We start from the raw sequence: 24,295 nt of genomic DNA, 5'->3' as shown, positions 1-24,295 counted from the left end.
CCTCCTATGTCCCCAACTAAAAAGTAACAAAGCATTTATTCCCAGAAAAAAGATTGCTGAGAATATCATGGGTATTGCACTTTATAATCACTCTTTGTATGTTTTGGTCTATGTTTTTATTTTCTGAACTATTTCATAAAGATAATTGATAAACTAATTTATACCATTGTAAAAGATTTAAAAGTCTGTCTGTGTAAGACAATAGGGGCACTGAAAGGAATTTAAGCAAAGTCTTTTTATTAATAGCATACTCAGTTACCATATCTCAGCTGACATATATTTACTTCCACCGTGGTCTCTTTATTTTTAGTCCAAGGCTTTAGATTCTTAAGCCAGACCTTGCAGCACTGAACGAAACAACTCAATAAAACCAATTTGGATACAATACTCAGAACTGGTACTTACTGCAATATCCAGTGTTGGTGACAGGCTGTCTGGAGCCCTGCCAATGCTGATTTAGCAGTATATGCCAGCTCAGTGAGTCAGAAACAGTTTTTACATGTGCCAGCTCAATTGTGCAAGGTTGCTCAGAAATCCCTTTCAATTTTCAGGCAGAATAATTGCTGTATTTCCAATCTACTTTCCTTAGGAGAAAGGAACAAAGGAAAGAAGAAGCATCAATAGAATGGCTTTTACTATCAAATTTGTAGCCTGCTCTGGAAGGTCACTGCTTTGAAAATATTTCACTGTAAGTGAATATTTAGGTCATGTGACAGTGGGTGCAGCTTTCTGTCATTCAAGTATGCAAGCAAAAATAGTAATGGAAAAGAATAAGTGCTATTAAACAGTAGGAATGAAGGTTAAAAAAGTCACTTGCTTAGGAAAAAAATCGTTTAGCAAAGACTCGGGAATGTACATGTATAGTTCTGTGTAAATTTAGCCCACATATCATATCTGAGAGCAAAAAAGAAACACGGAACACAGGTATGGCATGATCTTTTTAAATATATCTTTAATGAAATGATCTGGTAACAGTAAGGTTGTTGGGATAATACTTTCCCCTGAGTATAGAATGAGTTTGTAGAAAATGCCAGTTTCAGTCCAATTCCTGTAGAGTTCCTCTGTTCAGCTCACTACGAAATGTGAAAACAGCATTTTTAAGAACCAAGCCAAAATAGCTATTCATCATTTGCCTTGGACAGCATCATTACTGACTGGCTGCATAAAAAGCAAATTGTAATTTAGTCTTTATGGAAACCAGAACCCAACTGGAATAGGCTTATATTGCTTGATTTAAAAAATAATAATAAGACTGGATAAGAGGATAAAATGTATATTATAATAGTCACTGAAATCAATAACCATCACTTACTGAGTACCTGTGACAAGACTGGTATAGTGTAAAACAAAGAAAAGTTGCCATCTACTCAAATTTCCATATAAGGAAATTACAATCTCAGTAAGAGAAACAACATTGTTTGAACACCCAAAACCCATGTTCCCTACCCCAAAATCTAGTTACAAGAGCTGAAATAGGTGATTGGAAAAAGAAATTCTCCATTCCTAGGTTTTGAATGAATAACAAGCATGCTCAGTAACACTATTTTTTCCCAAGGGGTGAAGGACCTCCTTGTGCTCCCACCTGTCTTTCTCATGTGACAAATGACCCTTAATTCCAATGGGTTTAAGAATCAGATAACTTCCTGCTATTTTTAACCTCTGAAAATTCCCTCTCAGCATTTTTGTACCAATCTCTCTTTCTTTTCTGCTTCCACCACTGACTCTAACAAAGCTGGCTGACTTCCCATCAGAATTCTCTCTTGGTAAGTTTTCTATGCCTGTTTTCTCTTATTTCATGTCTCACCCTTACACAACATCAAGCAGGCCTCTGCACCTAGCTTATGCGCTTCTAATCACTTGACACACTGAAGAACAGTTTCCTTTATTTGCTTCTAGACATTATTTACCTTCTACATTTCTCCAAAAGGAAATACTCAAGAGTTCTTAACAGCTGATGAGGTACTTATAATAACCACTTAGATGATAAAAGTAACATGAAAAAAATAGATTTTTTTTTGATACTGACCCCACTTCCTCCTTAAATATGGCTCACAACAAAAACTGAAATAAAAGGATGCAAAGGGAATTTTTTTTAAGTTTAGAATTATTTTATCAATGTTAATGGAAATGAGCCATTTTAACAAAATCATCAATTTAAATTCTATTTCAGTATATTTTAATCTAAAGCAATGTCAGTGTAAGTAAGCACTGTTAAACCAAGATTGGATGGGGTTTTGAGTGCTTCAGCTTCTGCTTTAAAACACCTGCATTGAAAGACACATGCAAAAACTCTAAGTCCAAAAAATGTTAAAAACTATAAAATCAAACATATCTTCAAGTAGAAAAACTGGATACAAAAGCTGAACTTGCGAGTGTCCATGTAATCTACAGGGTTGGTTGTTCATAAACCATGTTCTCACATTGCAAAATTTACCTCATGATAGACCTTAAACTTCTCTGAGAGAAATGTAGCCATTTGGGAAATGTAGCAGGTGTCATCGCAAAATATTGCATCATATAATTATATTACAAGTGTCACAGTGACATATTATGCCAGATTTGTGGTCTGGTGGTCTGTACAGATCATCTACTGAGCTGTGCAAATACATAATGGGGACAAAGGGTTCTATGCCCCCTTTGCGGGATGGAAACCAAGTTCCTCTTGAGAAGGCAAAACCATTGGAACAAAAGAGATGAATAATTTAGACTTAATTTCTGGATTACATGTATCTTCACCCAGGGATATATGCATGGTCAAAGGCTATAGGGACCAGCAAACTTCAGCTTAATCAGGCATAACCTGACACCCAATATTAAAATAACTCATGTGGCCTTCTTTGTTAATCAGAGTCTGTCATTTTTTCTACTACTGAACTAACTCTTATTACTGATGAAATGTCACAACACATTTCTGCACAGTTGCTGAGGAAAGTGAATGTGTTGGTCAAATGACTTTCGGTATAAAATATCTAACTTTCTGCAATAGCAGCTTTCAAATGACTGACATAATAGGGAAGGTTTGAACAGCACTAGTTAATCTGACGGTTGGCAAATGCAATACTGGGCACAGTGCATTAATTATGTTGTCTACATGGGTGGCAATTCCTTATGATATTTGTCTACATGTGTGCAATTTAAAAAAAAAAAAAAGGAGAAAAATGAGAACATGGGATTTTGATAGTGATGGATCACTGAATTCCCAAGAAAGAATGTAGCTGGTATTCTCAAGAATTCCCAACATAAACATGCAACAATCATATAGCTATTCCCATGCCTTAATCTCTTCCTGCAGTAAAACTAGTGAAGAGTGGAATAAGTCCAGTAAATTAACTTGGAGGATATAAAACCACCATCCGGGAAATTTAATATTATACCAAAAACTAGGGTGTGCAAGGTAAGGTGGCCATTAACCTGTAGAAGGAACAGATAGATATACATAGTATAAGTGAGTTAATGTGCAATGGTTGGAGTGTGGGAGACAGTCTGGTCTGGTCATTCTTTTTTCCCCGCTCGTCTTAAACTGTTTCTAGCTGCAGTGCTGATTTTTGTTCTTTTGAGGAAAATAAGCTTGGGTATATTGGAAATCAGTCAGAGAGAGAGAGAAGCTTTTCCCCAATTATTATTAAAAGAGCTTGTTGAGAAGAACAAGAGTTGGAAGCTAGCCATGATGGGACAAATAAATTCATGTTTCAGAATCTGGTTGGGAAAGAGCACTGTGTTCAAGGGATGTGATAAGACTGTATATGTAAAGCTTTTGCTGTTTCTTCTTCATATATCTTCTTACAAAAAAAACGTATCACACTTCAAAGACGAGCACTGAGTTTGTGTAAGTGAGATCAACTTCTTGTAATGGCCCTTTGGGGCAACTCTCAGTGTATATTTGGGGGTATATAAATTCAGGTATATCTTTTTTTATTCTCCTGTTTTTCTCATCATTATGCATTATACTTATATGACACTAATATCCAATAACCTCTCTAGACAAAAGTTACTAGAAAAAGAAGAAATATGTGTAATTTGTCTTATGTAGAATTGTTAGGGTTTGGATATAGAAATGCTCTCAAAACACTTTTACTTCAGTCTTGATTCTGCCTCTGATTTGCTATAAAATGTTGAACAGAACATTCTTCCCAGATTTTCCAGTAATAGCATTTTGGTTCTGTCCTTTCTGATGAGTCTGTTTTGAGATGTTGAAGCATGTCCTCTGCCTTTTCCCCTACTACTCAGAAAGCAAAATCCTATTTCTACTGATTACACTAATATAGTATATTCCTACAGACCAGAAGGGAACAAGATCTGCTTAAGAGCTTTTGCAGTCAACAAAAGATCATAAGGCTTTCAGCTGTTTGTAGGCTTGCCTTGTCAGTTTGAGCAATAGTGAAAGTTCAGCACTGAATATCATCATTCAGTACTGGCAGCCATAAATTGGGCAGATTACTTACCACTTATAAATATACAGCAGCCCTCAGAAGTTTCTCAAATATTCATTAGAGTAGCTTCATGCTTTCACTTCAGCAGTCCATCCTTTCTACTTAATACTAGCCTTACGAAGCTTCACAAAAACCGTTCACCCCCATCATTCCACAATATTTTGTATGTAGTCCACAAGATACCTCCTAACTTGGTCTGCAGTGAATCCAGAGGAATAACCCAGATTCTCATCTACAAGTTGATGAATTATAGGATTATATGACAGGAGAAAAAACCTAAAGCCTAATGTTTTCAGATTGCTCGGATGTTGTGAGGCAGGGCATCCCTGTTGCTAATTAGAGTCAGGTGAAGCAATTTGAGTAAGGTAAAGTAATTATATCTGAAAGTTCTTGGCTGGAAAAATATGCCATAGATAGAGTCTATGAATGGTAAGATCGTACCTTTGGGCTGGTTTATGACAGTGGCAAATGAGCACTCACTTATTTATCCATAGTGAAATCTGTTTACATGGATAGACTTACCTACATATAGGAAAGCAATAGAGTAATGCTCTTGACAAATCTAAAATTCAAGGTTTGATTTTACAGGTTAAATCTGAAGCTATTGAAATGAATATGTTTGAAGAAATTATTGGAATGGTGAGAATGAACACTGAATACAAGGAATCTTCAAGTAGGGTACCATCTTTATTATTTAAACAAAGAATATATAGGGTTGCATCATAATCAAGGCTTTATCTGTTCGACTGAAATGTGTGAACCTACATGTCCAAAAATGTATACATTTTTGCATTAAACTGATGAAAACTTTCCAAATTTACCCTCTATATTTTTCCTTTTACAGAAACATATCTGTCAAGCTCATGATTACTAAATGCAGTTCTGTCACATTAAAAAAATGTATCTGTGACAAAGATGAGATGACTGTGAACAAGGCCAGTGACACTGAGCTACAGCAGGACAGAATAAAGCAGAAGGTTTGATAATGAGAGATTACACTTTCCAGCTATTCTTGAGGACCAGAGGGAGGGAATTATTTGGTTTATGCTGGCAGCAATTTCCCTAAGCCATGTGAGATGGCATACCTCAAGCTGTTGCAAATGTAGGCAGAACAACCACAGGCCATGGCTCTTGGTTGGATCTAGATTCCCTGGGGTATAAAATATATTGAAAAGGCTCCTAAATAGGGGCTGATCACTTAATTTGACTGTTTGAATGGAAGTCCCACATATTCTTCAATCGCTAACACTTGTTCACAGCTCCCTTGAAGCTTAATAATCACTTCTGATTTTTTTTTAAATTAGATTAGCTGCTCGTGGTTACAGTTTTACAACTGTAACATATCAAATGTGTTAAGCAGTACTTATGCACTGTCCCCTTTTCTAGGTTCTATAAAGCTGCAGTGAACAAAGTTTATTAAGCTCCTGCTGTGTTTAAGTTTCCTACAGGTCAGTTTTAATAAACTGTTTGTTTCTTCAGAAATGTACAGTGGCCACATTAATCCCCAGTCCTTGAAAACTTAAAAACTTAAATCAAGCATTCCCAAAGAACATTTGAAAAGAGAAACATATTAGTATTCATTTGTAGATATTTAAATAGCCCATGATTTATCATTTTTCTGTAAGGAAATTGTGGTTAATTGCAATGGTTAAAGATTGTGTTGTACATTTTTCTGAAGCAGCAATACTTATAGCCTTTTGTCCTTTGTAATGTCACTGCAAGAAAAAAATCATACAAGGTTTTCACTTTTAGCGAACAAGAAACACCTTTATCGAAACACAAAACCCACCTATTCTTATGCAAATTCTATGTCAGACATATAAATGACCCTTTTTGTCATTCCTCTACAGGAGTTGACTGATTCATACTACTCGTCTAAAATATACATACAAATCACAGCACTAAGAAAAATTTCTTTTCATGTCAGATAATGTAAACTTTATTATAAAATACTTCACAATTACATATATTGTATTTCAATTTAAATCCAGTCAGGTGTTCTGTAAGGATAATATGCCTTAGACTGAAGTAAGGCACTTATAGTAAAAATGTACTGACTTTATCCACCTAATTAGGTTTAGATAGGTAAGAATGTAAACATGTCTCTGTGTGTCTGCTTGTGTGTGTATCGTATAGATCATTTGTAAATTGCCATAAAGATTAGTCACCTAATTAGTTGCTACTGTATATTATTTTTTAAAAGATCCAGATAGAGGATACATTGGCAAATGTTCAGACCATCTTTATGTTATTACATCTAATTGTAAACATCAACACATTTAATTATCATGCAAGCATGAACAATTATGTCATTACTTTGTAAACATACATGAAAGGTTATGCATCACTGCCATATATTATAAAATATTAGTAATATCATGAAAGACAACCATACCAAACTTAGTCCTCAGTCTTTGGTTTACTCATCATTTGAGAAAGCCATAATAATGAGATTACTAACACAGAAGATTGTTCTTCTGATGAGGAATATGTATCTATTCCATCTGAAACATCATCTTTCCTTTAGTATCTTGTTGAAGTTGTTTATACAAGTTTATACATCCTTGACAATATTTAGTCACATACATGCCACCACAGAAAACAGAAGCAAGCATCCATTTTCCTTCTGAAGAGACCTTATGAAAACTAACTTACCCATCTTTAAAGATATGGAGGAGAAAATAATCTAGGATCACAGAAGCTGCATTGTGTTTTTTAATTTGTTTGAAAGCAGATAAGGAGTAGGCTAACAAAAAGGTAGTAAATTTATGTTATCATTTTTACACATGCTCCTACACATAAAAGACACTAATTTTAGAAAATGTCTAGACTTAAGGTTGTCTAACATTTTACCATTTTAATATTTAATTTTGACTTGCATTTAAATTTGCTAAATTTTCAAACTCTGGACTGAAATTCTCATGTCTGGTGTTGGATGCTGAATATTTTTCAAAGATTTGCTAATACTATAAAAGCCTTTCATAAGGAATTCTTAGTCCATGCATGCTTTGGAGCAGAAGCCTCAATTTTGTCCAGCCAAATACAGCCAAGTTACGAACTTTTAGATATTACGGTTCATACTGTACTAAGGAATATCACATACTAGATCTTAGTAAGAAGCTTTTAGAATTGAGCAATATAATTTCCTGAACACTAGGCATGCTTAACTCAATAGTGCATGACAGTATGTGCACTAGGCATCCTTCAACTCTACCCAGCAGCTGACGGGCCCATGCAGTCCAACGTACTCCAAGTTGAAGAGACTATGTCAAGTCCAAAAGGGTTTTAGGCATGTCAGCATCAAACTGCATCCATTCTAATAAACCTGCTAAGGCCACAGGCTCATTAGCCACAGGGCAGCAATCTGCCAACATAACTCTACTGTTTCCTGCTTAATTGCTCCAGAATTATTCTGCTGTGAGAAAAATACCTGTGAAGCATGCTCCGAAAATGGCTGTAACATCAGCTTAAAGACAGTAGCCTACTATTTACTAGCTATTTTTCCAGATATACTACTAAAGTTCTGTGCTGGTAACTATATACAAGATGCAACATTGTTACTATGCAGCTAATTTTTGCTGTTTGTTTTCTGGCAAAAAAATCAGAAATTGTACTTATTGTAGTGCAAGAATGTTAATTTTCTAAGTTAGAAACTCAAAACTTAGGAAACCCAAGAATTAAGGTTGATTCAGCAATGTTAATTCAGCCTTCACGCATATGTATTAGGCTGTAGTCCTTATTTATCTGTTCTTGCAAGAATTTTTTCACATTTTGCCTGATTGAATAGACTACACTATGTTCTGGAAGCGTATCAAGGATAAACTGTGAGGGAAAATAATGACCAAAAGAAAACTGATTAATCCATCATGTAACTAGGAAAGTCTGTAGGAGCAGACTATGTCTGGAAATGATAGGTGAAGGATAAGGGATTTGAATTGTGACAGTGAGAACTGAATCTACCGTAAAGTTCTAATGTGATGGTAATCGAGACACTTAAACCAAAATTTTCACATATGGCTGTTAATGGCTGCTAAAAATGGCCACATTTTCTGGGTACCTATTTGAGTCATCCTTGGCAGATACATAGAAGTGCCAAGTGATCACAGCTGTGACTGAAATGAGTTGGATCTATGCTTGTTATTTAAAATGCTCTGAAAAATGAGGCCCAAACTCTTTCAAATTAGCAAAATATTAGTGAAAACTTGATCATTTTAATTTCTTTCAAAACTTTAATTTCTTGTACGGACTTCCTTAATACTGGCAGAATTATTTTACAAGTTCTTGAGTTTTTAATAATCTCATGGTTTTAATACAGAATTTTTTGTTGTTTCGATGTACCTTAAATAGGTAGACTTAAATGCCCAGACTCAAATGACCTATATTCCACCAAAGTATCTATGCCTACTGTCAAATTCAGAAATGACATTAATGCTTGCAATACTGTTTCCACTTGCAATAAGCCAATTTAGCCTCTGAATGAATTTAGCACTGTAATGTTAGACTGTCTGTAAACCGTAGCTGGTTAAATGAAGTTTCAGATGGGCATAGAGATGCTATTTCCATTGCATTATCGAGGAGGTTCACTTCCTTGCTTGTTTTCACTGTTCCTACACCCACTGGAAATGTGGAGTGTCTTCATCATTTTCAGAAACTTACAGACAGCATCATGCAAGGACATATGTTGAAGACTGAGATAATCAAGCATACATCAAAGATTTCAGTTTCTGACCTCTGGGCTACTTCCAAGCTAGCTTTCATCTGATATGTGTTTTTATTTTTTTTAATTAATTAAATTAACTGACAGTTTATTTCCTGGTGGTAACAAGATCATATTTATAAACAGGATATATCCTGTATATCCTACTTTGCAACAACAGAGTTTTAGTAGGAAAACTTGGCTATTTCTAGCTAGTGGAAGAAATTAGCCTGGGATGATCATAGAATCACAGAATGGTTGAGGTTGGAAGGTCATTAGTCCCACTCCTTGCTCAGGCAGGGTGAGCTAGAGCAGGTTGCTCAGAACCATGTCAAGTCAGGTGTTTATTATCTAGCACAGACAGAGACTCCACAACCTCACTATACTAACACACCTGTATTCAAATTAGCTTATATTTATTTCTACATTTTATTTCCTTCTTGAATTGCCTAAAAGTCCTCCCTGCTAAATGGTTATACCATTATAATACAACATGAATAGTCATCAGTTTTCATCAACTTCCAATCTACTTCTAGGACAACTACTTTCTTAAATTGAATGCAAATTAAATACAGTACCCTTCAAATCTGATAATCCTATCAAATAATAGAAGCGGATCAAAAACTTATAGAATGAAAGTTACAATGATTTTGACTGAATTCAGTCCCTGTCTTTACACCTTTTCATCCACTGTACATATTTAAACTGCATAGTCTGCATTTCTACTCAGGCGCTAAGCCTGTAAAGATGTAATGCATGCTTAAACTTAATGGATTTTACCTCCATTGAATTCCAAAGCATTAAAGTGTGCCATGTTGTAGAGTTTCCATGTTTCACATGGCTGTTCTGCCATTGTAGAATAGCTGGTGTTTGTGGTCTGAGAATCAACGTTTTCTGCAGTTTTGATGAGTATCATTTGTTCTTCCTGAAAATCAAGCTTTTGAGCACTTGTAATGTATGACCACTTATAAATTGATAGTATTCTTGTTACTGTGATGGGTTGCCAGTTGCTTTCTTTTTGAAGTCTAATATATTTTCCAAGTTATGGTTGGGGAAACTGTTTGGCATTCCTCTTCCATTATTGCTCTAAGCAGGTTTCCTGAAGGATAATTCTTTTGTTACTGCTTACTATCTTTTGTCAAGAACATATTGAATTTGGTAATAAACTGTATGTTCTTCTTCCTATAAATCTGAGAATTATTGATTCTGATTAAATACTGTGAAAGATATTGCAATAGTTCAGCAGAGGATTGGGGAGAATGAAGAGGTAGCAAAGTCTGTTTGTAACTAACACAGGTAATCTCCCTGCATACAAAACTTATCATTGCCTTTATAGTTATATGTGTAGACTGTTCAGTCAGTAAGAGGTAATGCAGGACAGGGGGTATGCATGTGTGAGGTGTAGGGGTCTGGTGAGGTGTGAAATTTATAATGAAGGAAGGTGAGTTTTCAATCAAAGGAAAAGCCTTGACCTTGGAAGGGAATGTAGGAAAGGAACAAGAGAAGAGTAGTACCCTGAGCCTCAAAGTGTCAGGTGATGGAAGTTTAAGTGGTGAAGTGTTGGTCCTGAGTGCAAAATGATCAAACAGGAGGAAGAGGAAATTGTAACATGAAATGGGGGAGTATTTCTGAAGAGAGAGCTTAAGCTCTCTTAGACATCTTAAGTTAATGACTGGAAAATTATGGAAGATTCTGAGCTAAGAATGGCTGAATTGCATTGTCAAAATTGAGTGCAGAAAAAGTAAAATAAATCATGTGTAGAATTGGCGGTGTGCATGTTGACATAAGAGGGCAAGACTTGAGCTAGATTTGAATGAATGAAATTGAGAGTGGAGACAGGGAAGAGGTGACACAGTGATCAAAATTTATCGCAACCTGTCCTTACTACAAAGTGTCACAGTTTTCTATTTTAACACTGAAAGTGAGATGAAGAGTGTGTGCCCCTCTTTTTTTTTTCTAAATTCCTGGCTAGCTTCCCTTTCCCTGTGCCAGAACGTTTCCCTGAGAACCCCTGAACACAACACCCCAGTTTTTCACTTTAAAAATATGATCAGTCTGCAAGGAGATAGAAAGAATCTGCAGATTGCTACTGACTTACCAGTTATTTTGGCATCATTTTCCACATGACCTATCTTGGGAGATATTTTAACTCACATTGTGAGTGATGCTTCCAAATGGAAACCTCGATCTTTAATGGTTGATTTTGCAGCACCAGCCAGTCTCATAATCTTGATCTGAGTAACATCTTGGTCGGATGCTTTTCATATTTGCTATCTTTGCTTTCAGCTACACCAATGTAGATATACTAGTATTCAGTTAAGTGTCTCAGTCTAATGAAGTACAATTTATTCTGAATTTTGGTCTATCATCTCATGAGGGACAGTAGACATTCAAAATACACACTGACTTTCTAGAATGTGGTTAGTCTTTTGGTAATCATCCACCTTCATTAGCTAAATGAATGTTTAGTATGCCTAGCTGACAATTACTGATTTGCAGGCAAAGTGATTCCAAATATCTGTCATCACAGCTAGAAATCTAGAATCTCACCAAAAGTCTCTGGTTGTAAATGTAGATTTGATGTTTTAAGGATAGAAGAGGTTGGGTAGAAAGGGAAGTAAAACCATTGATCTTTGGCAGAAAATATAAAATAGATTCTGACTTCCTCATCCCTACTTATCTGGGAATGACTTGGGAATTCCCTTTCAGCATAGGTCCAGTGGGGAGGAAACAACACAATATGAATTCTGTTGGATCCTCCAACACTTGCCATCCTACTGGGCTGATGGTACTTCTCCCTCTTTTTGGCAACAGAGGAAAACGAAAAGAACTTTCCTCATCCGTTTGTGTCAGAGAATATATTCCACTACCATTTAAAATGCAGTTTTCCCCATAATGAGTAAGACATAGTATTTAGCTTCCTAAAACAGCCTCTGGATGGAAGTGCAATGTGTTCCAATACAGTTTGCTTTCACATGTGCAATTTGTTTGTGACTCATGAATCCCCATCAATATGCCTTCTGTAGAAGACGTTATAAATGCCATCAATCCTTTATTTGTATTTGAATCACATGTATAAGGCACTGTGATTTCATAAGATACCAAGCAGATTTTGAGAGGACAGCAGTCTTCATCTCCAGAACAACAACAAAAAAAATCATTTATGTGCAAGATTTTAGTGAAAAGTCAATGTGAAAGAGCAACAGAAATTCCTCACAAAGCCTCCCCCCACTTCAAATCCTCCCACTGCCTCTCCGTTGTCATCCTTCTTAAATATCACCTCTCCTTTCCATCAGGACTGGCACTCAAGGATACCAGATGGCAGCCTCAAGATTGTAGCACCCTTTAATGTCTGCCCTTTACTGTCTGGCAAAAGTGTTGACATTTCTGCCTTGAATGAGAACTGAAAACATTTAAAAATATATTCAACATGAACAGTCAGTGTCTAAGATGTTGTTTACACACTGCTAATGGGCTTTGACTTTAATAGAATGATCCTTAGGTCTGCAGAACCCACAGTCAGGTGTGAACTGGATATTTTCTTCTGTTATTTCCATTACATTAGAGAAACAACCAGCCTTGCTGCCCATGGACTTAAGAGCTGCGCATACTATTTCCATCAGCAAATATGAAAGCACTGTTGTGGGTTTTCTTGCAAGCATCAAGCTGTGAGAGTACAATCTCCCAGAACAGCCCCCAGGAAGCTCTGCCTCCTCCTCTGGGAGGAGTTGTTACATGGGTAGGATCAGGAAGAAGGCAGGTTCATAAGTTTAAGGGCCAAAAATAAGAAGTTCATGTGCTGTTAAACACCTGAGTCTTGAGCAGTTACTGGATTTTAATACTCACCATCACAGGTTTTTGTCTTTAGTTGTGCACTGATTTTCAGGAGGTAAATTATATAAATGCCTCTTCATCACTGAAAATAAAATTAATTTAGTTGGTTGGCTGAACTGAGCACAGAAATAATGGAGTGAATTGTTCATTTCTAGGAATAAGCTTCAGGCAAATCTATGGAATTCTTTTTTTCTGAAGGACTCAAAATAGGCACCTGAATCCATGAGACTGGTATTTTCTGTAAAATATTAAACAGTCTCAACGTACAGTAGAACAGAGTTACAAGCTGTTAGTATGTCATTGTATTGGGCATTGGCTGAATGCACCCCTGACACTTTTGAAGAAAGCACTCCAACTCCTGCAACTCATTTACAGCACAGTATTATTTCTGATGGACATAAAAAACCCCTGTTTGTCTCTTCTTCGTCATAAGCTATTAGATAGCTCTTACTATAAAGTATTTGAGACAGCATTTCATGTTTTACATGTTTGCAGAGTTCTCTTTTTTGTTGTTAATTTGCCTTTAAATTACTCCCAGTTGTTAACAGGCAGAAATTTCCCATTAACAATATATATGGCCCTTTAATCCTCAAATATGTGGAACAATTCAAGACATACGGGTGACAAAATATAGGAATAATTTACCAACAAATCCCTCTGATTAATGTATACTGCTTAAAGATTTAGCACAGAAGGACTACACGTGTCTAGGAAATGAATACTACTTTCTGCTTGCAAATCCTGTATTTTGACAGGCCATATTGTCTTGAGATAGAACATCAGAAGAAGAATGAATAATTTAATCAGAAATAGATGAGACAAATAGTATAAGGGACAGTACATGGATTTCCTTCTTGAAAGCTGAAGTCTACCCATGCTTCACATGACTGGCCAACCATTCCACACTAAACAGTGAGCTGGTTGGAAGAGGGTTTCTTCATGTTGGTTTGTAAACCAAATAAATAAAACATTCAGATTGCTGGTAGATGCAGTGAGCTGTTCTGTGGATTTAAGGAGGCACATAGCTTTTAGTGCTCTTATTAAAACTCTGTAAGGTCATTTTAAGATTGAAACTACTACCTGGTTGATCTGAAATTTTTTAATCAATTTTTTTTCAAAAAAAACAATGAAAACAGTAGGGTTCATTTCCATAAAAATATTACATAGATTTACTTTTTGCATCCAAGCTTTTATCCGCAATAATATTCCATACAATTTGTTCATCTGAAAAAATTTAATACCCTTGTACTTCATTAGACATCTCCCTTCTTTTCCTCAGCAGCATGAAAAACTGTAGGACAGAGTTATTTTTAGATGGAGTGAGCAGAGCGAGAAAATCTGTGTCTTATTTAGGAAAAAATACATATATTAAGAACTAAATATGAATGGTCTCTATTGATCAAAAGAGGTGGAATAAGCATGTGGGACACAAATGGCTTATGTCAAGGTGTGCTGTTCCTGCATTTCCTTATTGTTCTTTCATATTTCAAATGCTGTTTTATTTCATCTTCACATTAGAACCTGCTGAGTGATAGGGTTAGAGAAATCTAGTGTTTTAAAATTTGCATGTCTAATCTCTGTTTATTGGTATTTTGATGACATCTAGTGGTGACAAAGCTGTTAGCCAATTTTATGTCCTATGCTGATGTAGCAGGATCATTGCATTATGAAGAATGCTTGTAACAGTGCAAGCCTGGCATTTCGTAAGCTGCAGAAGAAAAGGCTCAGCAACAGTTCTCTTCTTTCACTGCCTAATCATGGGGAACAGTGAATTTCTGGTACTTTCAAATACAAAGGAACTGACATTCTTGTAGATTATTTTAAGATTTCAAAGTCAGGTTCCACTGATATTGTCAAGAGTGGTAGCAAAATAGAAGACTAGAACCAGGGTTAGATGATGCCATAGTGAAATCTTGATAGCCAGCCTGTTCTTCAGTCGCTACCTGCTGCCAACAAGGTAAAAATATTGTGTACAAATTGTAAGTGCTTTTATGCAATAAAGCAATACCTGGTGCTGATAGAAAGCCGCAGAAAACATACAGGTTTTAGATGTGTCTAAATGAAAGAGAATGAATCTCAGCTGCCCTGGCTGTGAATATCAAACCAGTTTTACATATGTTAGATCATTGCCTTTGTTAGAATTCACATCCATATCTGCAAAATCAGTCGCAGGCCCTGTGTATGCAATAAAGTAAAAAAGAAATCAAGCTGTGAGAATTCTCTTTTTCTCTCCCTCAGAGAATTAGTGTTGAATAGAGATACTTTGGTTGAACAGCACTATTTTCTACAACACAAACATTTTATTTTTAATAAATATTTATGAGGAGTTGGCAGGGGAGGAAGAGGTTATATTTTGTTGATTAGAAAAAACAGTGATTCAATAAATGACATTAAGCTACTGGCTTTGCTTTTGTTTCAATACTATGAATATGTAGTAAGAGAGTGTGTGAGAGAGAGCGAGAGAGAGTGTGTGTGTCTGTTTGAAAGAGAAAGAGTGTGTGAGACAGGTGGCAGTGGGGTTGCTATAGCAATTACTTGTCACTAATGATAGGAGGGTAATTACTGCAGCAAATTCCCACATAGCTATTCAGCACACAAGTTAGACTATTTCCCATCCTAAAATTTTCTTTCTGTATTTGCAAGATTACCTTTTTCACCAGATGGCTACAGGCTGCATTTCTCAAATTTACAATAGAGTAAAACCAGAAGTTCATTAATTATGGTGTCACTGGAATCAAAATTTAGTCACCTCATCAATTTTGAAAGAGGCACTGAAGTTCTGTCTTTTGGGGTCTACTTTTCTCGAGACACAATATAAAATTTTGTTTTTCAGAACAGTTTTTGTAAGTTCAGTGTCAAAAACATATTGAGGTCACCTTCAATGTTGCATTCGAGTAATTGAGATTAGTATGTGATTGAGTCTGACTCATCACTTAATTGCACAAGATGTAAATCAGGTTTTTCTGCAGTGAACTAATAAAATTAAACTATTAATAACTGCAAACAACTACAAATCAGGCCATGTTTGAAGGAAAATAGACTCAGACATTAAGAAAGTCATTGAGAGAGTTTCATTGCAACATATTCATTAGTATATTTTTCATTTCCTCTCTTTCGATTATTTGTAGCTTAACAGTGGTTTATCACCTCATGCAAATAAAAAAAAAAATCTACATTACATTTCATCTTTAGGCTGGTTCATTCTGCAGTGTTTAAAACATTTCTAGAGGAATGCATATAGATGCAACTTCTTTGCTAATATATATAATGAAAATTTTTGTTTTGTGTAGAGCAATCATCACTAATAAAATGGTCTCGAAAGGTGTGTATCTCATTTCCACAAAAACATGGTGTTACCTTGGCTACAGTATTTCTTAATGATTCGCTTTTCCTTAATGATTCTCTTTATCCTTTTACCTGCCTTTTACTAATGAAAATATGGATTACAGACATTACCTTTTAATTAGCTGGTGGCAAATATGTGGAATTACAGGCTGCTTTAGAGAGTTCATTTTTTCCCCCAGCTGGCTGGACTGTGATGATTTGAGGGAATACACAATATTTTCTGTCTTTTCAAGAACATGAAGTAATGGATTTCATAACTACAAGCTGGAAAGATAGCACCTAGGCTTCCTAGGTGGATGAGATTTTTTATTGTGCCATAATTGACAAATGTTTGATGCACTCCAACTTAAGTGTATTTCTTTCTGAATCACTTGTTATAAAATATAAAACTGTGCATCTCTCTGGTTACTGGTATTAAAAATCAGGCAAATCTGCTTACCTAGGCTTATCTCACTTTCTATCCTTCAGGCAATTTACTGATAAATTCATTTTTCCCACTTTTGTTTCTCCAACATTGCCTTTAATTAATGTAAAAAAAAAGATAACTGTTATTTCGTGTATTAATATTGCTAAAAGAAACCCTTATAAAATGCAACTGTTTGGAGTTATTTTTTAGTACAATTGAGTTATTTCAATTCATAGATAAAAACAGGTTAATATACTGGAAGTTAAAATCCACTTGCCAGCTGATGACCTTGTGCAGTAATTAAAATAATACTTTCTAAGACAACATGAATAATTGTATGTTTAAATAAGGATTTTCACAATTTCCTTTCCTTTGTTTATGCCTCAGGTGAACATTTCATAAATGGGAAGGTTGATTTATAATCTGCTTCTGATGTGTGAATCAGTAAATCTTATGAATCAGTTTCTCCTCAAAGACAGAACTTGAATTCCCAAGGATTTCATGAAAAGCATTTCCCATTTTTCTCACTAAAAATATATAGCTTGATGCCAATTAAAATTCAGTGCACAGTGTATCCAGTAACCCTGATAATCAGTAAAAACATGTCAGAGAGCAAGATGGTTTCTCCAACTGAATGGAAATCTCAACAAGCAGTTAACCTACAATGGGAAGAAACTCATTACTGGGATAGCTTGATGCCTTACAGCACTTGAAAAGCTGATTAAAGAATTAATGAGGCGAAACTATATAAAATCCTGGCAAAAGCGGAAGGAAGGGTGATGACATATATTTCAGCTTGCACCAATACTTATTTTGGCTCAGAACAACAAAAAAATATATCAATCAGACTGCTACATGTTACTTTAGTGTACAAGAATGACAATTTCTTCCCCCAAACCCCACATCGTTTTTATTGTTTCAGCTCTTTGACTCTTGATGACTTGACTTCAAGTCCCAAACAGACTTCTGATCAGCAGGGTAGCTGATTTCAGAATAAAGAGAGAGAGAAAATGTGTAAACTTGGTGAAGTGCTCCACAAGCTCCAGCTTGCAAACCTCACAGAGATTGCAGCCCATCCAGCTCACAAACTCTCACCTAATACAACATGCTGTAAGTTGTGAAGAAATGTGTTTAAGTATAAATAGGCTCTACTGGCTTCAGGAAGTAAAACTGTTCCCTTAGTTTAGTCAACACATTGCTTGCTGGGGAAGCTGAGAGGACAATGTCCTGGGCTCACCAGTGATTTCCCCCTGTAAAATGAAAGTTAGCAATAATTGTGTGTATAATATTGTCTATTAGGTGGTGCATAAAGGCTTGCATTGTATGTACATACTGTAGTTGTATAGAAAACATTACAGAGTGAGCCTGCTTTTAGCTTGATGCCTCATACAGTGGTAATTAAGGAGAACAGTCTTTTGATTTGCTACTCTTTGCAGTTCTGCAGGAAAAACTGAGTTTAGGCTATCTTGTGCTGTGCATTGTTGCCATGTTTAATCTTCTGATTCGCTGGGAACAATTACATGCGACACCTATGGGGAATTTAATTGCTTAGCTCCTGCCTCTACGGCAATTGTAATTATGGTGCAGTACTATTTGGGAAAAAAAAAAGGAGACAGAGAAAAAAAAGTGTGGTGTTTTTTAGAACATAGCACTGAATAATACCAAGGTTAGATTTATACAACAGCATAGCTCCAAGAATTAGCTTCCAGAATTAACCCTGTGTTTCTTTTGATGAGAGGCCAGACAAAATAAAGCATTGGTTATTGTAAATATCCTCATGTAAAGCCTTCCATTTAAGCCTATCAAGTGCATTTATCCTCCCAATATATGTGGGAGTTAGCACAGCTTCTTTTTTTCCCCTCCTTCTCCAGCTGAGGAAACTAAGGCACAGAAATGTGCTGCCTGATTTGTCTTTATGAAAAATCCAAAGGAGAGCAAATTAGTATGTAAGAAATTTTTAATTTCTAGCATTTCCAAGCTCCTTTTACTTTTCACGTATGCAGCTTTGAAAGAAACATAATGGGCAAAAGACATGCACGCCTTTTTAAGCTATAAGACCTTAAAAAAATCTGTAAAATGGAACATAATAAACAAATAAATTAATAAATGTTGCTGTGCATTATTCTGCTGATAAGTCCTGTTGAGCAGAATTGAAGATGTCATTGTCTGAATCATCCTGCACGATCTCAACCAAAGGAAGTTGTAGACAGGATTATCCTACTGCATTCTAAAGGAAATTTTAAAGAGAATCCAAAGATTCTTGTACTCCTTACAGAAAGGAAAGAATGATCACTGCTTTGTTTGCAGTAAGGCATTTTTATTTCTTTCGTTATCTAGATGATTTTCAGAACTGATCTTGATGGCAATTCAGTTAGAAATTAAACTCTCGTCAGAAGTCTTCCAGTGGCTTCACAAGTTAACACTCTTTTAGAAGTGGGGTACAGATCAAAATCAGGACCAATACTCCACAGAATAGAGCCCATTCTGGCTGAAGAACTCAGGACATTTAATAATAATGCTGAGGTTTATTTGTCTCAAATAAACACTAATCATACAGAAGTGAAATTCACTCACAATTTTCCATAAGGTACCTGTTCACGTTCAACATCTGCTATAGTCCCCTTTAAATGATATACAACATGGCCAAACATGTGGCCTATAGACAGCAAAAAGGCAACCCACTCCTTTGGTATAATAATACTGTACAAGAAATATACATTTAAGATAACTGCTAGGTTTTCCTCTTTGCAGCCTATCAAACATAAGTTTAGTCATGCCAGAGAAGGTATAATGCTATAATTGCCTGTATGAATCTTGGTAGCATTTAGACAATGTGCTGCAAAAGTGCACTGTACATACCCCTGCAGATCTGCTGCTGTGATTAACCTGAGAAATTTTGTATGAGAAAGAAAGTAACTAAGAGAAATGTGTTTTCTTCAGATAATTATTAACTTCTTTTGACACTGACATCAACAGAACTGACAAGATCTCTTTGAAAGTCAAGATTACCTTTCTGGAAATTTTGCATTCTTTGTCATTAAAAGAAAAAATACCTACATTGACATTTTAAGCTTTTCCGAAGTTTCATATTAAAAAAGCAAAGGAGTTGATGGAAGATCCTTTGAAGGCCAAAGGGAACAAATTTCATACAAGAATCATGATAATTTTTTCCACACAGTATATCCTTTTTTTTTTCCCCCAGTTAGTAACTCTAACTACATAGAGTTATGACAATAGCTAGTCATTTCACTGAATTAGCAGTCCCATGTGTGAACTACCCATACCCATTCTCCCCACCTTTCGTTATGTTGTAAAAGACTTTTTCTGGACTGATACAAGACTGGTTAGGTTTTCTACTCAGAACATAATCTGTGTGTTCAAAGCCAATGTGATAATGTCTCTGAGAAGTCAGCACATGGGAACTGTCATTTGAAGACCGTTATTTTGCCACCATCTAGCCAAACAACATTGGAAAAGTCACTTGAAATCTTTGTTCTTTGAATTTCTCATTTGTAAAGTAAAGATACTATCAACCAATATTTGCAAATTGCTTTGTGCTTCTGTTATAAGTTTAAAGTAATTTTTGTCTTTACTGTACCTTAAGACCATGTTCTGACTTTGTTTCCTCCAAATTTACATATCTAACCCTCAACCAACCTCAAACTGCATCCCTTGTTTTATGATGTGAACAGTGCAGGCATAGTACAGAAGAGAAGAGACTCCAAACAGTGAATCTGAATGCACTTTTAAACATGCTTTTCCATTGCAGATATTTGCAAATGAAACCCTGTGATGCAGCATTTAATTCCCACGAGAAGTGCTATTCTCATTATATCTTCTGTCTGTATACAAGCTTCTGCTGTGTTACTTGTATTGCCATTTTCAGCAGGGACTCAGAAGAGAGAAAGGATAGAAACTCAGACAGAATTACTAAACTGTAACACAAAGATAATGAACTCTAATGCAACAGGACAGCAAATTAAAAGACTGGGAAGTTGTTAGCCCATGTAAAAATAGGAAGAAAAAGAGCTTTATTCCATACTTTTGAAGCATTCTTCAAAGCTCAGAGAGCCTACTAAACGAAGCAGTCCAGTTAATCTGCCTAGAGCTCCTCAGTGCAGCTCTCTTTACAAAAGAAATCCAACCAGACATTTTTAAGAGCAATTATTTTTTTATGAAAAGGAAATAACTAAGACCTAGAAAGGCACATTAGGGGCTAGAAGACACACCAATCAGGAAATGGTTTAAGATCCCCATTCAGCTCAATTTGTTTTAAAGTATTTCAAATGCCCTGAATACAGCAAATTCTACAAATAGCCAAGTGGCTGGGAGACATAGTGCATATTGCCAAACAGATTTAAATGCAAAACCAAGACTCTTGTTTCCCAAAGCTGTGGAGGGTGATTATAACACTGTCCAGTCTTAAGGCAAAGCTAGTCTTCACTGTTTTTATGTATTTCCCTACCAGAGTCCTAATGTTCCCCTTCTATGCAAATATACCTACAGAAGAACAAACCCATACAGAAACTTCGTAGTTCCAAAAATGGCATGGATTTGGCAAAATCGTGTCCTGATTCACAACATTATCAACCACAAACATTCAAGCATCATAAACCACTCCCTGTCCTTTGCTTTGGCATCAAAATTATAATAATTTAAAAATTTGCATTTAATAATACATTTTAGAATTTTATTTACTGTTCATTTTTAATACTCTTGTGAAAATCTAAATCATATGTTAATTTTTTTTTGAGAAACATGAAGTCCAGGAATTTGTGTTTTTATTAAAACAAATCCTTAGATTCCCCTCTATCCAAATAATTTTAGCAGCTGAAACATGCAGAAATGTACCATGTAACACAAGACCATGATAAAATCTGAAAGATTGCAATGTTGGATCCATGGGCTGCAGTTTAGTTTTATTGCTCCAGAAGTTTATGGGTACTGTCATGTGAAAGGGTACAAAAACCATTGTAATCTTGACCTTTTCAAGTAACTAGCATTCTGCAAATGTTCTGACACTTCTAATTTATGGGACTGGGTGAATTTTCTTTTTTTCTGGAAAAAATAAGCCATCTGAATCTCTTAGTCTGGATAGGAACCTGAGAATTGAAAGAAATGAAGACAATATTTCCAGATTTTTGTGGACAAAAGCACTACTACTCAGGAAATCAGATATTCAGCTGTGTCTGCAGGTTATAGAAAGCTACGACATAATCTGTCAGCAGAATGAGAGTGACTTGCAAAGTCCTTTGCAAAGCTTGCAAGACAGAATAATTCAGAATATTTCTAACAAGACTATTGATTGCAAAAGCACATTTTCCTTCCACTTACCCACATTTCTGATTTTAAAGGCCTGCACAATAATGGTGAAGTATATGGAGCTGAAAAACCAGTAAAAGCTGCATACAGAATCTCTGATATCTGATCAAAGACAAGCCATTTGAGAAATTTCATAAGCAACCACAACTATTTGAAGGCTAAATTAAAACCATCCACTGAGAGATGATACATGAAATAATTTCTGTTAAATAAAAAATAATAAATGGGCATTAAAACACAATATGAATATAGTCAAAAGGCAAAGACCAGCTTTGTTCCTAAGACACATGGAAAAAATTTCAGAGAATTTCACCGAAGAAGCACTGTGTCAGGCACACAGTGAAAGCAGTCAGTTTCCATGTTTCAGCATGAGTTGCACCACACAATACAAAGAAAAGCAGAAGTGTATTAATAAGCATGTAGCTAGAAGACAAAGGTGTTGTCATGCAGAAAAAGACTCTTTCTTGGATATCATAAAATGTACAAGATAAAACTTTTTTTCAGATGACATATTTGTGATTTTGCAAACAAATTAACATTAAAGAAGGATTAGGAATGATGATGACCTGGTGGAAAAAAGTATGAATTATGCCTCTTTTTTGTGTAGGTGCATGTTGTAAATTCACAGTGGCATATTTCTAGAATACTAGCCACCCTTCAAATCGTGAGACAAAAGTTTCCAAACACAAACCCCAAAGGTAGGGTCTCACTTTCTGAAGAAAAAGGTGAAAAAAACCCCTTAATTAACTTAATGACATCCAAAAGTTATGATATATCATAGGTATAATACTGAAACCCCTGTGAAACACCTGTATTACATGTAAGATCTCATAACCATTCAGGACTAAGTAAAAGCTGACCATTATTGAATTCTCCATCATGTCACTGGAATATCAGTGTTTACCACAATAAAGCAAAACTATTTAAGAAGTGTTACAGAATAAGAGCTTTAAGTAGGTGAACACAATTCCTCTCGACAGAAGCACTGTTATTAAAGATAAGAGAATAAACCTTACACCCCAATAGGTAGAACACCGTCACAAGACACTGGTGTGAAAACAGAACTATGGCAAAAATGATGATTGCATGTAGAAGAAATGTTGTGTCTTCAACCTTTCAAACTAATGGTTAAGTGATTTGTTCCACGGTCATGATAGCTATTCTTGCATATCAGTCATGTCACACTCATTCCTGAGGATCAGTCCTTCAAAAATCACCAAAGCTAAAAAACTAAGGCTAATACAGTTTTCCAGTTCTTTCAGGATACTCAAAATACTACTGCCTATGTTCCTTCACTGACACTTAATCACTAATAGTGAAAGTCACTGCACACACAGCAAACAAACGCTATGATAGAAGCCTAGCTGAATGAATTGTTTGGATAATAAAGCCCTGGGACTCAATATTTAAATCCTATGAACAAACGTCCAATGAGACACAGAATCACTTCGGCTAAAAATTTGTCTGTCTCCCAGAGCGTGCTATGAAGTGATTTTATTGGGCATTCATTGCTATTTTTATTTAGCATTATGTTTTGTTTTCACTTGCATGAAATGGCAACCAAAATGAAGTCTCAACTTCAATGTTCAATTAGTTTTATTTAAGCATTAAAATAATTGACTGTTTCATGGAATCTAGCTTCATTTGAGCCAGATTTTGTATCCTTCTTGTCATTATCTTTTCCTATCCTTCAAAGAATGTTTCCAGAAAAATGTTTATAAAAACCTCTTTTTGTTCTGCTAACCCTGCAAACTAAACATGTTCCATTTATTTTTAAATTAAGTGAAAATTAGCCAGGTGTGATAGATAAGCTTTCTATACACAGGTCTAAATATTGACAAAAGGAGATGTGTCACTGGAAAAATCATCAGTCTAGCAATTATCACGTTAGCATGTTAAGTGGAAAAAGATGTGAAACTTCCAAATGTGTCAATACAGATTATTTCATTTCCACCAGCTACCAGCTATACTGTGAACATCAGTGCCTTAATGTATACTCAGCAGCAGGTTGGCTTTTGCAAGCAAATACCTTAACGTGGCATCCAGAATTGTCAAATCTGTGGTGAAATCATGTATGTTTCCTTCAGAAATGGGCTGCCAAGCAAATATTAGACATTTCTAGAAGGTCAGACAGTACAGGGATAAAGCCAGAGGACAGGGACAGGAACAAAGAGCCAGAAAGGACTGTCCCTCACAGACGTGGCAGTGACTTTCAGGTCCAAAGCGGGGTGGACAGGGAACAGAGGAGAAGGAGCTGGTCAC

This window comes from Haliaeetus albicilla, chromosome 5 (genome assembly GCF_947461875.1).
Source record: "Haliaeetus albicilla chromosome 5, bHalAlb1.1, whole genome shotgun sequence".
NCBI classification, from domain to species: domain Eukaryota; kingdom Metazoa; phylum Chordata; class Aves; order Accipitriformes; family Accipitridae; genus Haliaeetus; species Haliaeetus albicilla.
The sequence above is the reverse complement of the archived record's forward strand: the minus strand, read 5'-3'. Positions refer to the sequence as shown.